Below are 7,802 nucleotides of genomic sequence, written 5' to 3'. Positions count from 1 at the left end.
TCTTAGGTAGCGGTGGGAATCGGTCGGTTTATAGTAAATGTCCGTGTTGATTCGGTCGCCCGAGATAGAAATGGAAAGGTCTAGGAAGGGGAGGGAGGAGTCTGCGACGGTCCAGGTGAATTTGAGGTCGGGTGGAAGGTGTTGGTAAAGTGGATGAACTGTTCAATCTCCTCGTAGGAGCATGAGGCAGCGCCGATACAGTCATCGATGTAGCGGAGGAAAAGGTGGGGTGTGGTGCCAGTGTAGCTGCGGAAGATGGACTATTCCACATATCCTACAAAGAGGCAGGCATAGCTGGGGCCCATGCGGGTGCCCATGGCTACTCCTTTCGTTTGGAGGAAGTGGGAGGATTGGAAAGAGAAGTTGTTCACTCCCACTACCAACATCCTTCGGATTGCCATTGACCAGAAACTCAACTGCAGTAGCCATATAAACATAACAGCTACAAGAGCAGGAATATTGCAGCAAGTAACTCACCTTCTGACTTCGTAAAGCCTGTCCATCTACAAGGCATAAGTCAGAGGTGGGATGGAATACTACTCAAGATGCTTGACACAATCCAGAAAAATGCAGCTGGCTTCATCGGCACCACATCAAAAAACATTCATGCCCCTCTCCGATCACCAAGTAGCAGCAATGTACCATCTACAAAGCGCTCTGCAGAAATTCACCAAAGATCCTTAGACAGCATCTTCCAAATCCAGGACTACTTCCATCTAGAAGGACAAGGACAGCAGATACATGGGAATACTACCACCTACAAGTTCCCTTCAAGTCACCCACGGCCCTGACTTTGAAATATATTGCCATTCTTTCACTGTTGCTGTGTCAAAATCCTAGAATTACAGCCCTGAAAGCTTTGTGTCACGGAATTATCAAGTCATACAGCATGGAAACAGACCCTTCAGTCCAACTTGTCCAGGCTGAGCAGGTATCCCAAACCAAACTAGTCTCATTTGCCTGCGTTTGGCCCATATCTCCCTAATTCTTTCCTATCCATGTACCTATCCAAATGTCTGTTAAATGTTGTATTTGTACCCATCGCTACTAGAATTTCTCTGGCAGAGTGTTCCATAAACATATCAACTTCAGTATCAAAATTTGGCCTCAAGTCCCTTTTAAATGTTTCCCTTCCCACCTTAAACCTATGACCTCCAGTTTTGGACTCCCCGACCCTGGGGAAAAGCCCTTGGCTATTCACCTTATATATGCCTCCATGATTTTATAAATCTCTGAAAGGTGAACCCTCAGCCTCTGATGCTCCAGGAGAAACTCTTAGTCTATCCAATCTCTCTTCATAACTCAAACCCTCCAGTCCCTGCAACATCCTTTTAAATCTTTTCTGCACCCTTTCCAGTTTAACAACATCCTTCCTATAGCAGAGTGACCAGAATTCCATGCAGTCAATATTCTAAAAGTGGCCTCACCAATGTCTTGTACAGCTGCAACATGATATCCCAATTCCTATACTCAATGCTCTGACCAATGACGGCAAGCATGTCAAATGCCTTCTTCACCTCGCCGTCTACCTATGACACCACTTTCAAGGAAATATGTATCTGCATTCCTAAGTCTCTCTGTTTGACAACACTCCCCAAGGCCCGACCATTGAACTGGTATGTCTTACCAAAATGCAACATATCTCCTTTATCTAAAATTAACTCCATCTGCCACTCCTCATGCCACTATCAGGAATGTCAAAGGATACCACTTCATATGTTCACTGGTATAGCATCTCGCTTAAATGGAAAAATCATCAATTTTAGAGAAAAAACGTTGTTATATCCAGAAATTTCTGGACATCAAGAAATCCAGCACCCAAGAGAATCCATCAGAATGGTTCAGCCCAGAAGATACAAAAAAGATAATGTAGAGTCTTGTATTTAAATCTCACAAAGGACGAGATGAACTTCCCAAATCCCCAAAGGCTTTTTGCATTATAAACAAGGCACAAGTCAAGGCCATGTTGGCATACTCGCAACTTGAATGGCTGAATGTATCTCCTATGCCAATCTGGGACAAGCAGCTCTTTTGATTGTTGAAGATAATGGAAGTGCTCCCAGCCATTCTTTGCATCAATGGCACGCTCTTGATGCATTCCATAACAAATACCAGAAACCCACAAGATCTAACATTAAGAAGGAAAAGGATGAAAGTTATATGGGATCACCAATGTCCAAACCATATTGTCCAGGTGCATAACGGCCTGGTATGACATCTGTTCTGCCCAGGTCTGTAAGAAAATACAGAAGGTTATGAGCACAGCCCAGAACATCACGAAAACCAATCTTCCAACCATGGACTCCATTTATATCTATTGTTGCCATGGAAAGGTTGCCACCATCATCAAAGACTCATCCCACACCGGCAATGATCTTCTATAACCTGTTCCATCAGGCAGAAGATACAGAAGCTTGAAAACATGGACCAGCAGGTTCAAGAACAGCTTATTCCTAACTGCTATTGCCGTTCCTTCATCATCACTGGATCAAAATCTTTTAATTCTTTACTTTCACCACATGGATTGCAGTCTTGCCAGCAACACCCACATCCAGTGAATATTCTTGAGAAAAATGCTTGGATATGCATTTGAAATACCATAGTATACAAGACTACACATTAACAATTGGAAAGCAGGATTAGATTTGATTGCTCTTTTTGAATTAACATCAACAATATTACAAATCGCTTTCTCTTTTATCCATTTCAAACAGCATTAATAAATTAAACAACACTGAAGCAACTCATCTCAAGAAAATAATATCACCTTTACCTGTTCCTCTCAAACCTAGAAATGAAGAAGAAAACAAAATAGATATTTGTGCATTTTGAATTGCATTGTTCTATAATTATCACTATTTATGTAAATTACCAGATTGTCCGTCTCTTCCCACAATCAGTGGCATCACAAAGTTATTGGAGCAGATGGGGTGTGATTCCTGCTAAATCATTCATAAAAATAAACCAGAATTACAGTACCATTTATTTTGGTCATCAATGTTTGATCCAATCTTAGACCAGAATTGGAAATGATCACCATGTAAAGAATGCAACGTAGCAATGAAAACATCATTGATATATCGGGTTTACTTTTCACCTGCAAGGCAGTTAGTGGGAATAAAGATTTCCCAGCAAGGTACATTTGTCTTGTGAGAAAGTGTCTGCAAAGGTGAGATTTTTCTTCTCAAGACGCAGAATCTAACTGCATTTGGGCCCAATGACCCATAAAGAGTTTGGAGACAGTAACAGGGCCTTCTAGATGCCAAAGCAGGCTGTTTGAAAGACCCACACCCAGAGACAATAAAATCTATCAAATGTAAATCTACCAAATACCAATGTAAATATAAACTTTACCCTTGCCTGCATATTTTTTAAGCAGATCTGGCACTTCCTCCTTAATCAACCTCTGATCATCTTTTACACTCTGAGGCGATTTTCTAACCTCCATTGTGCTTTTTGTTACTATGCAACAAAATTTCCAGGCTTGTCTGGTTTTCCTATATCTGGCTTTCTCCTAGCCCACCAACACCATGATTTTGTGTGGCCCACTTTATTACAATGAAAACATCGGAGCTTTTTAACTTCTTTGTCCCCCCCCTCAAGGGTTTCTTTTTTACCCTGTGGCAAGTTTATCCTTATGATTTTCATAGAGTCATAGAGACGTACAGCCCGGAAACAGACCTTTCGGTTCAACTCGTCCATGTTGTCCAGATATCCCAACCCAATCTAGTTCCACCTGCCAGCACCCGCCCCATATCCCTCCAAACCCTTCCTATTCATATACCCATCCAGATGCCTTTAAACGTTGCAATTGTACTAGCCTCCACCACTTCCTCTGGCAGTTCATTCCATACACATACCACTCTCTGAGTGAAAAGGTTGCCCCATAGGTCTCTCTTATATCTTTCCCCTCTCACCCTAATCCTATACTTTCTAGTTCTGGACTCCCCCACCCCAGGGAAAAGACTTTGTACTGCGATCTACCTTTCCCTTTCCACGCAAGGATTTCTCTTTGCCCCAGTTTCTATCCCTCATGGACTGAAATTGATTCTGGAAGCCAAACTGAGTTTTATGGATCAGCTCATAATCATCAGCCACTCCAGCTGCTAACCTTGCCGTTTTAACTCTCTGCTCTTGCACATGAGTTCGCACTACTTCAGGCAGTGAATTTTTGAATTCCTCCAAATAATTACCTCTCTAAGGGCACCATAGGTTTACTCGATTTTTAAAGCTCTTTTTCATCTATTGAAATTACTCTGACCCTTTCAAACTTAATATAGGTTTGACCAGGGTCCCTCCTTAGCTTCCTGAAACATTGTCTGTAGGCTTCTGGTACAAGCTCATATGCACTTAAAATGGCTTTTTTCACCACCTCATACTTCCCAGATTCCTCCTCTCTTAGTGATGCAAATACCTCACAAGCCCTACCTACAAACCCATATTGCCACTGGCCACTGCATTTGTTTAGCCACCTTTTCAAATGAGATGAAAAAGGCTTCCACATCCTTCTCATCAAACTTAGGCCATGCTTGAACATACTTAAACAGTTTCTCACTAGGAGCTTCAGCCTCAATGCTGCCTGAACTGCTGTGCTCTTCTGACTATCAGGGGCTTGCTCATCCTAACTCTCTTAGAGTCACAGAGTCATAGAGATGAACAGCACAGAAACAGACCCTTTGGTCCAACCCGTCCATGCCGACCAGATATCCCAACCCAACCTAGTCCCATCTACCAGCACCTGGCTCATATCCCTCCAAACCTTTCCTATTCATATACCCATCCAGATGCCTTTTGAGTCAGTATGAAGGCACAGATTCGCTCCCTTCTCAAATTGGAGCACTTCCAACAGATGGAAATTGCTCAAACTCAATTGAAACCCAGAATGCACTCTGCCCCAGAAGGGCAGCCCATTGGCAGATCCTCCAGACTGAATCTAATGGTGTTACCCCACATGGAAATCTCAAAGTCGGGATGAACACTCGGATTTGCTCCTTCCCAAATTGGAGCATTCCTACAGATGGAAATCGCTCAAACTCTGTAAAAACCTGGAGGACAATCCACTCTCGAAGGTCAGACCATTACCAGATCCTCCAGACCAAATCCGGTGGTGCTACCCGGCCTGGAAGTCTCAAAGTTGGTATAAGCACAAGCATTTGCTCCCTTCCCAAATTGGAGAGCTTCCCACGGATGGAAATCGCTCAAACGCAGTCAGAACCCAGAACGCACTCTTCCCCAGAAGGGCAGTCCATTGGCAGATCCTCCGGACTGAAATTGACGTCGCTACTTGGCCTGGAAGTCTCAAAGTCGGGATGAACACTCGGATTTGCAAGCCTACCCTCAGCTTTTATCTCCAGACTTTTAAGTTGACTTTCCCTTTTGAGTGTCAGTTTTTGAAGCTCAAAATCTCTCTCATTTTCTTTCTCTGCTTTCCCTTTCCCCCCTTCTGCTTTTAATCGTAACTGAAACTGTATCATTTCTGCTGCCCTTCCCTTATCTCTCGGCTCTAATTCAAGCTGTTTCATTTACAATTGAATTCTTGTCATCTCTATAGATTCTGATGGTTTCTCCAGCAAATTTAAATGATGAGTTACTGCTGTAATTATCTCTCCTTTCCTCACAGAAGTAGGTAGTTATAATTCCAGCTTCTCTGCTATTTCCTCCAGCTTGGTCTTATTCACTTTTTGTGAAACTTCCAAAGACACTGCATCCACTTTCAGAAAACTTTTAGTGACTGAAACAGCCATTACTATCCAAGCTTTGTCCACCCAACCAAACCAACACCCGAAAGAAAGACACAAGCAACTACCACTCGCTGTTTAAAATCCTGGACGAGCCCCCAATCTGTTATGGACTAAGTCAGACCACTCAAAACATTCTTAAGCAGGCAGCCCAGACCATAACTTTTCAATTTGTTTTGGTAAGTGTATAGTGAAAATTACCCAGATTAAGCTAGATTGATTACTAGATTTTAAAATTTATTCACAATATTGTACAATGAAACACAAAGAACAGAAAAAAATAACCTCTACAGAACTCTGTCTATCCAAACTAAACTTAATTTTGCTGTTCTGAATATGCACAATAGTCCCAATAAGCAAACCCCCTTTAAAACACAGTGCAAAAAAAAGGGTCAGATGTTTACAGGTTGCAGGTAGAATGGCAGAACAGAGCGTTTCCACACAGCTCACTTTTGAACTGCGAACCATTGCTGGACTGAACTAAACGGCTCAGCTAGAGAGCTGACCACTCCCCCCTTTCAATCTACAGGTCACTTCGAAAGCAGGACCACTTTGGCCTGAAGTCTCATCTGTTTACATAGAAACAAAAGGCCTCTCAAAATCCTTTTCATCTCTGTACCAAACCAGACTGATCAGAGCCTGGCCTGGTTTACTACCCCTCTGAAAAAAATCAAGGACAGAGTATCCTTGAACCAAGGAACAGCTTTCGACAAAAAAAAGTACTAGCTTTCTGACATAACAAGTGACCACCATCCAGCAGACTTCACCTGATGAAGGAGCAGCGCTTTGAAAGTTTATGATTTCAAATAAACCTGTTGGACTATAACCTGGTGTCATGTGACTTCTGATCTTGTCCACCTCAGTCCAATACCGACACGACCACATCACAGCATAGGAGTGTCACCCTCAGAAACATTGGTCATGAATATTGTAATGTTTCCTCACTTTGCACGTGGTGGAATGGGACTATTTGGCGCCGCCATTTTGGCTCTAAACTGTTTTGGCGCTCATTACTTTTGCGCTGAGCTGTTTTGGCGCCAATTCAGAATATTAAAAAGCTGTAATACAATTTTCTTTGTATATCCAGAAATGGCTGAAAACATTCTAAGCAAGAGAGACAAACCAAAATTTTCACACGATAGTTACCTATATGTGTTTGATAAATGTAGCAAAAGCGACCCATCTTTAAAGTTTTGGAGATGTGAATTAAAGAACGAGTGCAAAGGTCGCATTCACAATAAAAATCGTGAAGTAGTAAAAGATGGGCTGAACGGGCATTCTCATGGTGCTTCAGCAGTAAGTGCGGAAGTTGCTACCATCAAAACAAGTGTAAAATGTAAAGCTGAGGAAACGTTTGAAGTGCTGTCATCAGTTATAAATGTTTGCACTGAAAATAGTTCTCAAGCTGCTCAGGCAGCACTTCCAACTTCAGACGCTACGAAAAAAAAATCGTACGAAGAAAACGAAATCAAATTAATTCTGCTCCTCCAAATGCTGTTAGTTCAAAAGAGTTAGTGATCTGTGATGAGTAAACATTTTATGTGACGAGTAATGGTCAATGTGAAGACTTTTTAATTGGCGATAGTGGTCAAGAAGGTGAGAGAATTTTAATTTTTGGTAGAAAGAGTTGGGTAGTTTTTTACGTGATTCGGAAGTCTGGTATGTGGATGGGACATTTAAGATGTCTCCTCTGTTATTTTCTTAGGTTTACGTTATTATGGCAAGAAAGCACGGAGGAGTTTTTCCTCTATTATATTCTTTATTACCTAATAAGCATCGAGTAACATACGTTAGAATGTTCCAGATGATAACTGATTTGCTACCAGATTTACAGCCAAAAGACATATATAGTGATGATGAACACGCAGCTTTTTCTGCAATGGAAGAATCTTTTCCGGGAGTGGAGCTGAAAGGTTGTTTCTTCCATTTGACACATAATATTCATAAGCACATGAAACACCTTGGGCTCCAACATTTATATAATAATGATCCTGACTTCACATTAAAAGCTAAAATGATCGTCGCGCTATGGTTTGTACCAGTTTCCCACATGGATGTCTACAT

The sequence above is a fragment of the Chiloscyllium plagiosum genome, chromosome 17, assembly GCF_004010195.1.
Source record: "Chiloscyllium plagiosum isolate BGI_BamShark_2017 chromosome 17, ASM401019v2, whole genome shotgun sequence".
Classification (NCBI taxonomy): domain Eukaryota; kingdom Metazoa; phylum Chordata; class Chondrichthyes; order Orectolobiformes; family Hemiscylliidae; genus Chiloscyllium; species Chiloscyllium plagiosum.
Note: the sequence above shows the minus strand (reverse complement) of the source record.